The sequence below is a fragment of the Rattus norvegicus genome, chromosome 18, assembly GCF_036323735.1.
Source record: "Rattus norvegicus strain BN/NHsdMcwi chromosome 18, GRCr8, whole genome shotgun sequence".
Classification (NCBI taxonomy): domain Eukaryota; kingdom Metazoa; phylum Chordata; class Mammalia; order Rodentia; family Muridae; genus Rattus; species Rattus norvegicus.
Window position 1 is genome coordinate 47,665,536 of NC_086036.1, and position 10,510 is coordinate 47,676,045.

Sequence of the window (10,510 nt, forward strand, 5' to 3'; positions counted from 1 at the left end):
AAGAATTTCATTCTGATTTTTCCTTCATGTTTTCCGTTTCTCTTTTCCTACATGTATGCTACATGTATGCTTTACCTGAGTATGCAGAACACTATTATTTAGATATATTTTGATGTGTTGTTGCCTGGAGGCTCAAACGTTGATTAAGGAACACTGCGAAGTTTTAGGAGACTGTAGATTTAATGTGGGCGGGCATTTGGAGATGAGGACTCTAGAAGATGATGAAGATTAGATGAAGTCATGATGTTGGCGACCCAGTGAATGAGTGTCTGTAGTGTAGCATTATTAGTAGAAGGAGAAGGACCACATGCATGAATTGTGTTTCCTGCCTATTGAAATATCTGCCTTGAATTCTATGGGACTCTGGTTTTAATAAAGTCACTACCAAATGATACTCTTCACTACTGGGTCTCCATATACTAAGGCAATATATACCACTTTAATTTTAAAATGTAGCCCGGTTGAAATATTTCATTAGGATAATACAAAATGGACTTAAATATAAAGCATATGTAAAATTATAGGTAAAAGTTCAAAGCTTCAAGGCCCATTATATCTGTATTACTACTTGGATTTTCATTAATGTTTCTCTGATGGATGATATTTTCTTAGTCTTCATGTCTAGTCAAGGAAAAGAAAATGTTTTATGCTGGGCTCAAATTCACAGGCCAGCCTTATTTAGAGTTGTGGCGTGTGTTATCTTCCTTTGTTAGACTGAAGTTGTCTACAAGTTCATGGAACACTTCTGGAAGTTGTTTTCACACTGACACACATTCCAGTTAACTCCAGGGTTAATGTGACCTTTCTGCTGGTACTGCCGGAAGTCCTTTTTGTTCAATCAGTTCTATCATCCAGACTCATAGGAAGTCAAATAGTCATTATCCTAGTGAGAACTTAATTGGTTTTGAGTTAGAGAGAGCTTTCTTTTATCTGTAAATGAGTTTTTGTCCTGCATGCCATGAGGTTTTGCCACATGAGTATTTACATGAGAAGTCTATTTTTGCCCATCTCTTCTCTCTCACTCCTGGCTAACAATTTCCAGCCAACACATTTAAGTGAGTTTTATTTTATGTGGGTTCCTTCTCCTGCTTCTGCTTTAGCAGCAGCATTGCAGAATGAAGTCATCTGGATTTTGCCCACAGGTACAACAGGCATGTTCTGTTCCACTTTTAATACTACAAAAGGCTATTTTATAAACTTTGTGCTGGTTTAATGTTGTTCAAATATTTCTAAATAGATTTTTGGTGTTCATGTTATATATTCCCTGAGGAAATGTAAATTTTTCTAAAATATTCAATAACATGAAGGTCTGTAGGCCTACAATTTTTTTCTTGAATTTCTATGCCTTTGTAAACAAGTGTATTTATTATAACAGTTATTGGACATTTAAATAATATGCTATCCTGTTTGTTGTAGTTGCCTTTCTCCTTTTCATCGTTTAAAGGTCCACAGCCTTGTCTCTTTTTCTGTTAACTCATTCATTTCAGTGGTTTAGGATTATTGGATCTGTCTGGCAAATAGATTTTAATAACATCTTTCCAGATCGTGTCTTATTCTAGGGTGAGCATTTGCTAAACTTCTGCAAGGTATTATAACTGTCTTCATCATAGCAAAATTCAAATATGGAATCCTAATTTCCTAGAGGAGGTATTAGAAGGTAAGCTTTTTGGGAAAGGATTAGATCATTGGGACAGACATTTCAGAATATGGAAAGAGAGAGAGAGGGTGTGGGGGAAGAAGAAGAAGAAGAAGAAGAAGAAGAAGAAGAAGAAGAAGAAGAAGAAGAAGAAGAAGAAGAAGAAGAAGAAGAAGAAGAAGAAGAGGAAGAAGAAGAAGAAGAGGAGGAGATTACTTGAGATTTTTGATCTTATGACAATACTCAAAGGGATTAAGAGTTTATTCTTGAGCCAGGTGGTAATAAACATGCCCCGGGAATACAGATCCAAGTTTTCTCGGTATCATGTCTTGGCATAGTAGCAATTTCATAAAACATTTACAGTAATATATCAAAGAAAATCACACATCAAGGATCTTTTCAAATGTATTGTGTAAACATCAGGTATTGAGTTATATGAAAGGAGAAAATCTCCGCTATAAGCCTCACATGTTCTCTGATGAGACTCTTATCCTATTGTTTGGTAGAAGCTAAGAGCATGCTAGGTTAGCACAATACAATTACTTTACCTGAAGGTCACAGGATTTAAGGTAAACACAATGTAGAGCAAGAATGGTTCCTGACCTATAATGTTCATTTCTGGTTTTGTAATAAAATATTCTGAAAATCAGGGGCAAGTTTGATGATAGGAATTTATTCTGCTTATAATTTTGAATTCAAAAAGCATCACTGTAGGAAAGTCAAGGCAGGAATTCAAAGGACCTAGTTTCATCCACAGTCAAGAGCAGAAAGAAATGAATGTATGCGTACTTTGTTTTTTGGTTGCTATCTCCACTGAGGACCCAAACTCAGAGAATGATACCATCTTTTTTTAGGGTGGGTGTTCCCACATCAACTAACATACTCATGTTAGTACCCCACAACATGCACACAAACCACCCTGACCTAGATGGTACCTTGTGGGACAGAACAGTGAAAGACACCCTAGTTCCTGGTTGAGAAGGCTTGAACCCCGGAGACCCTGAGGGATGGTAGGCATTTTGCCTGACTCCCAGGAAACCAGGTCTGCCACTAGCCCACAGTCCTCCATAGATTTGTGACCATCAGTCACATGAAGGTAACACCTGAAGCTCCTTCACAGGAAGAGGACACGACCACAAGTCACATAGGCTCAAGACAGAGGCCTGAAGGTTAGGCAATGAATTTCCCTTCCCACACAATTCTCCCTGCAAAAGATATCTAATCTCAGGCCCACTCTGAGAAGTGGGGTACGATTTTACTCATCTACCTTCCACCATGACAATAAACGCTTTGAAACCATGTACTGTCTCTTTTCCTCAGGATCCTCCCTTGGGAGCCACAGAGAAGGTCTTCGCCTACAGACTAATTTCCTGAGGAAAGCCTCCCAGTGCTCCCAGAGGCAGATGCCACTAGGCTCAAGCCCACCACTGTCCAGCCCAAGACTCTCCCCAGTGGGACCAGCCAGAGTTCCCCCTTCCCCCCTCTGCCCGGGAGGGCTAGATCCAGCCCCACAGGTCCCTACTCAGCTCTTCTGTGGCATCCCAGCAGGAGCCTAGATGCCCAAGAGCCAGCTTCCTTACAGACCCGGGGGACCCATGAGCCAGTTCCAGCTTTGTCCAGCTCTCAGACTATGCTTCCCCATCCACAAAGCAGTGTCCCATGATTTCCCATAGCTCAATCCGCCTGGTTGTGGTATAGGGTAAGCTCAGTCAAAGTTCCCATGTCCTGATTCCCTGAGAAGCCCTAGACCCAGACTCTCTTCCCAGGTGTTTCTAGAATAGACAATTAATCATCACAGCTATTAACATAGTCTACAATAAAATCTTTCCTTTTCTGTTAGTTACTGCTCTCATTATTGTAACAAAATACCTGACACCCCCCAAAAAACTTTAACCAAAAATTGCTTTATTTTGGCTTATAATACTAGGATGAATGTGACATCAAGAATAGGAGGTAGCTTAGATAGCTTGTCATAATGTTAGAAATTAAAAGAAAAAAAGGTTGAAATAGCTCTTCATTTCCCATTTTCCTTTCTACACAATCCTGAATTTCAGATTATAGAATGGCACTACCCTAATTTAGGTTAGTTATTCTAAAATCAGATTCCATAATGTTGATAATCTGGATAATCACATACATGTGTGCCCGGAGATTTGTTTCCATGGTGAATCAAAATCCTAACACATCCAGAGATTTGTTTGCATGGTTATTATAAATCCCATCAAGCTGACAGTCTAGATTAATCATCCCAACTTCAGTTAGTATATATATCCCCTGCTGCCAATATAGAAACTCAGAGAAAATGGCTAGCGACGTGGAAACCTAGCAACAAGGAGAGTTAAGTGGAGATAACATAACTCCTAAATAAAATAATGGAAACTTGAGTTGGATAATTGATCTGAAAATGTGTTATTGATAAATATGTAGTGGCTGATCTCAATATTCTATATTGATGTGTCCTTATAAACCTCTGGTTAATAACCAAATGATTTATATCTTTTAATACACTCATGAATTATCCACATCCTTTCAGCTTTCATATACTTCCAGATATTTCATCCTGGTTCCATGTGGCTTTTTTTGGCAATAGTCTCATTGCAACGAGCACATCCATTGTATTAATATTTTTCTTTATTATAATAAACTTCAAAAGGCAGAGTAACTTTAGAGAGAAGAGAGGGCCATATTTCAGGATATTTCATGGCAAGAGAATCAACATTAGCTTAGGTCTCGTAGGATCATTGTGTTAACTTTCTCCTGGAGAAACAAAAGAATATCCAGTAACCCCAGATTGGCACCAACAGTAACAGACCAAAGTATTATTGCACCAAAGTTCTTGATGAGATGAATGATTTTAATTTTGTTAGTCTTTCTTAGAACACAGAAACATGTTTACTTAGAGAATTGTGGGTAGTGTTGTTACTGAGTTTCATTTCATCATGAAAGAGAACCTCACGGAATCTGAGTCAATGGAGCCCCAATTTCATTCAAGCATTCATTTTTTTATATAGTCTAGCAGCCCTCATGATCACTTGTACCTGGAAGATGGAGTAATAGATGGAATTCTATTCAAAGACATCCTGATTCTTCCCAGAGAGTGTCAGTAGTGTCTTTACCTTTATCTTTATCATAGTACTATCTACTGCTGTATTATTTGGATCCAGTTGTCATGACAATGGGACAAAATTTAATTTTATCATATTATGACCTGAGGAAAAAAACTGCCATAGAATAGGATCTCATGGAGATGGAGATTGGTGGATGGCTTTACGGTGGTGAAAGCCTGTGAAAGGAAGAGATTATATCTCTAGTCAGGAAGCCTACAAAGTCTGAGTTCCACATCCCTTTCGAGATTGTAGTCCTGATGAACAAAATGTCAGCACACAAAATTCCATTTCTCAAAAGTGCCATATATTAACATTGTTTCACTAAACTATAACACATGAATTTTTATAGTACACTGAAACCAACTTTGGAGTATACTTTTGAAGATAAGGTATATTACTGGGTAATAAAAACAGATTTAATCTTTGACATATAGACACTGATAATTGATACCAACTTTTTAAAATTTCTCTATCTTGGGTCAGCTAGAGTACAGTGACAGAGCACTTGGCCAACACATGTGAAGGGCTGAGTTTGATGTCTGGCATCAGACACTAAATAGACAAACAGCCAGTAATATATACAATAAAGCATACCAATCTTTATGTTAAATTTGAGTTCAACCATGCCGAGGAAGTAGGAGTAGTTACATCAAATATAAACATACAAAATACAGCTACCCATTCTGATGGTTCAGCAGGTCAAGGTGCTCGCCACCAAGCCTGATGGCCTGAGTCTCATCCCTAGATTCCACATAGTATGAGCACAACTGTGTCCCATCAGTTGCCTTGAACACTCTCATGCACTACATGACGTGCATCCCCCACCTCCACTTCTTCACAATAAATCAATAGTAAATGAAGAAAAGACTAACGTAATATATGATGTAAATCACTATCCACTAGATACCACTAATTTTAATACATACATCTATATTTCTACTTAGTAACTATATTTAGCACTTCCCAAAAAATGAGTGCAACTTGTGACCAATGTAGTCTATAAAAACTAAAGAAACATAGTTATTATAAATATGACACAAACAAATATATGTGGATGAGGCAATTTTATCTTTTCTGAACTGATAATCACAAACATCTATTGTGCAGCATAGAAGAATCCTTAGTTAATAGCAGTATAATGTGAGTTTAATGGCTGCCATTTTTCAGACATTTGAATATTTAATTGCTTTCCTTTCAGCTTCATTACCACAATGGTAACTCTTCCGTCATTTCAATTCTAAGCGAAAAAAAATTTTAAAAAGGAAAGAAAATGCTTGTAACTTTTTCTGTTTTCAATATAATGTACATTAATGAAGCCATCACACATATCCAGACAATTATACTTTGTGAAATTTAGAGGATTTATGTGATCTGAAGGGAAATAAGAATCGCACATGCATATTCAGCGTGAACACTAGGTTTCATCTACCCCGGGCTACAATGTAAATGTTGAGATTCACGTTTCCACCTTCCCTTGTATATTTTTACCTAATGTATCCCAAAGAATGCATTTACTCACTCATTAGAAAGTACTAATTGCCTATTTATTCAGCTCAGACTCAATCACGTTAAAGTAAATCCGGCAGGAGCTAGAGCAATGGCGTGGCAGCAGGGAAGAGCAAATTTTCTGCTCTTGCAGAGGACGTAGGTTTGGTTTGAGCAATCTGTGGCAACCCTCAGTCACATAGAACTCCAGTTCCAGGAAATCCTTCCTTTTTGTTCTCCTCATGCTTTTAAATACACGTAGGCAAAATATTCACAGAAATAATAATTCAAAATAAAATACTTTTTCAAATTTTCAAAATTTCAATTCAAAATAAAATAATTCAAAATAAAAACAAATAAATCTTTTTAAATAGTATGAACTCATTAAAATTAAATTGCTTAATGGGAGGCTTAAATCTTAAGCATATTTAAGTCTTATAGTATATTTGTTTTGGAATGCATATGTATATTTATACATATATACATATATGTGTGTGTATTTAAATGTACATACACATACATATGTACCCACACTCACAACATGTGCACACACACACACACACACACACACACACACACAAAGATTTGTTATATGAAATTAGCAACTGAATCCAGGCCCCTCTCTTGAAGGTTACTTCTAAGCTATACCACTAAATCATATACATAATGTATCCCCCTCACTCATCCGTGTGTGTTTGTGTGTTTGTGTGTGTGTGAATGCATGTGTGTGCTTCGACTATTAAAGTGTTTTGAAATTGTACAGTCAAAACTAAATAGGGAAGAAATAAATTTCTAGGGACGATTTTTCCTTAGAAGACACCTAAGCCTAAGGAATGAGAAAGAGTGCCTCAGACTGAGTGGCAAAGATCCCAGTGTGCACAGCATGTAAGAAGCTCTGAATATCAGGGAGCCAGAGCATAAGCACACCGAGGAAAGAAGCAGAAGCACCCAGGGCTAAGGCTTGAGGAAAGCCAGGACAAAGCCTTAAGTTACTTAGAATGTTAATGCAATTTAATTTCTGGAATAAAGTATGTGTAAGCTGGTGAATTACTATTCTTTCCTGTTTTCAGTAATATACTCTTGGCCCAACTGTTATTGTCTTTGGAGACGAAAAATAAAGAACTCCTAATATCCCATATATTTCCTAATATCCCACTGTTCTTTGTCTCCCTTCCGTGACTCATTTACCTCGTTCCCTCTGCATCTTTTACACAGCCTCTCTCGAACCCATTCTCCTCTGCCCTTAAATTATCAGGAAGAGTCTATGCAGTGAAGTCACATTGGAAGAAATTAAAGAAATGTCAACAATTAATAATCCAATAGTCAGTTTTATCAAATACTTCTATTTCTTGAGTCTTTGAAAATGCTAACATAAAAATAAAAATTGCAAGATTCTCCTGCAAATATCCAGGAGAAATGAAGGTGATACTGTGACTCACAACACCCAGTCTCATCAAATTAAATCTGTGGCCATCCTTTATTCCTGATGCAAGCGTATGACCAGTGACATTTCCAGCAGAGAACATTTTAAATAAACATACTGCCTAAGTGGCACCTCCTCCTGAGACATGTACAGAGTGTCTGAGTTCTAGATACTTAAAACAAAATATTCTCAATTTTATTTCTTCACCAAGGCAAATAACTTAAAGCATGTAAAAGAATCAGGAGTAATTTAAGTTGTCCAGGACACAGGAAGTCGCTAACAGACAAAGCATTGGCAAGCTCTGGAGGACAATACAATTCCTCGTGATTTATTGATGTGAAAACTGAACAATACAAGAGGTGGTTCTCGGAAGTCATGTCTCACATGTGATCACTCTCCCAGTATATAATTTGGAAAAATATCCTGTATAAATTAATATCCTAATATGTCTATCATGGTAGACAGTTTTAAATATTTTACACGGAGACCTTCAAGTTGGGTTATTTCTTCTAACTCCTCCCACTTGTCTTCCACCTCCTAAAACATGGACTAATCATGTCAATTGGGACTGTTCAACTATGGGGACAAGAATTTTGTACCATCAATCTCCTGAAGCAAGCACTTCTTGGCATTAGCAACAGTGACTGTGTTTGGTGGCTATGTATAGGATGGATCCCCAGTTGGGGCAGTTTCTGGATGAACTTTCCTTCAGTACCTGCTCTACTGCTCTACTCTTTGTCCCTATATTTCCTCCTGTGAGTATTTTATTCTCTCTTCTAAGGACTGAAGCATCCACATTTTGTTCTTTCTTGGGTATTCCGAGCTTTTGGGCTAATATGCACTAATCATACCATGTGTGTTCTTCTGTGACTGGGTTACCTCACTCAGGATGATATTTTCTAGTTCCATCTATTTCCCTAACAATTTTATGAAGTCATAGGTTTCAATAGTTGAGTAGTACTCTATTGTGTAAATGTACCACATTTTCTGTGTCCATTCCTCTGTTGAAGGACATCAGGGTTCTTTCCTGCCTCTGGCTATTATAAGACTACTATGAACATAGAGGAGCATGTGTCCTTGTTACAGGTGAGGGGGCTTACAACTATCAGACTGAGCTTGGGTACCCCAATGGAAGAGTTAGAAAAAGGACTGAAGGAACTGAGGAGGTTTGGAACCCATAGGAAGAATAACCAACCAGACTCCCTCCCCCAGAGCTCTCAGGGATTAAACCACCAACCAGAGTACACATGGAGAGACCTATGGCTCCAGCTGCATATGTAGCAGAGCTTGGCATCCAGGAACCTGCCAAACAGGAAGAGTAAGAAACATGAAGAGGTGATTTCAACAGCAAGAGGTATGTAACTTCATTACAGCAACCAGGAAATATCAAGTAAAATTATTTACACCCAGATGTATTCGTGCTAGGTCCTTCTCTCTTTTGCTACACATAGCATTATATATGCTATACATAGCATTGTGTATGCAAATACTTTTCTACACATCCAAAGAAGAAGTGATGTTACTATATTGGCTGAGAGAACCTCAACCGAGGAACTTCCCCGTCAGCCTGGACTGGGGGTGTAACCTGTAGGACTATTTTTTTTATTGCTAATTTAATGTGAAGCTGACCGTGAGCAGTGCCACCCATAGGCAAGTGGCCCAGTGCTAAGAACAGAGGCTGAGTGTTAGCCTCTGCCTCAGTTCCTGCCTTGAGATCCTGCTCTGACTTCCCTCAGAGATGATGAATTGTTACCTAGAAGTATAGGATATGAAATAAGCTTTTTCATCCCAAGGTGGCTATGGGTCATGTTATTTATAATAACAATTAAAGCAAAAGAAACACAAGTAATTATCCTAAATTTTATTATCATCTCTCCTCTCTACACTCTTCTTTCTCAATATCACCTGTTCTCCTTTTTCTTAAAACAAGAGTCCACTTAGTCCTCACTGTATATACATGGATGCAAAACCAACTACTGATACATGGGTCAAATTCCTGAGAAAAACAGCATTTCTCTCTCCCATCAGCCACCAATTATCAATAACTCCTCAGCCAGAGGTGAGACTCCCTGAGTCCTCCCTGTATCCATGTTGGGATTTTCACTGGCTTGATCTTACATGAGTCTTCTACATGGATCCCAAGCCGCTATGAACTCATGTGTAAAACTGCCCTGTCAAATCTGAAAAATAGCTTTTTTGAAGTCATTACTATCAGTGGATAATAATGTCAATATTATTACTATTAACTTACTATGTGCTACAATCAGATGTAGTCTAAGTTTTTATTTCTAGATGACATATATTATCATTTTAGTGAAAAATTGAAGCTCAGAGAATACATATATATTTCTAATAAATGGTGGAATTTAAAAGCAAGGTTTCATTGTTAAAACTCAACAATTTGGGAAGTGATGGGAGGAAAATTGATGTGAGTTCTAGTCTAGCCTAGGATAAAGAATGAATAAAGTCAAATTGAGAGAGAAAGAGAGAGAGAGAGAGAGAGAGAGAGAGAGAGTCCATAAAGAAACAAACAACAAAAATGAAAAGTAGGATTTAGAATTGAACCATGAACAATTTCATTCTAATTTCCATAATTGTTATCAGTAGTGGTTCTTAAAATTATAAAACATCTGTATATCATATAAGAACACTAATTTGTTTTTAACTCTCAAAAGAACGATATAGATATTTAGAAAAAATTAGTGATGTGTGTGTGTGTTTGAAGGTATATAAACATCAAAGAATGACTTACCTTATTACTAAAGTAATGAAACTGCAAAAATAAAACTCAGTCCACAGATTTCAGTTGAATATATGTTTCCTGTTTATCTGCACTGGTTAAGTGCTCTATATTCCCAC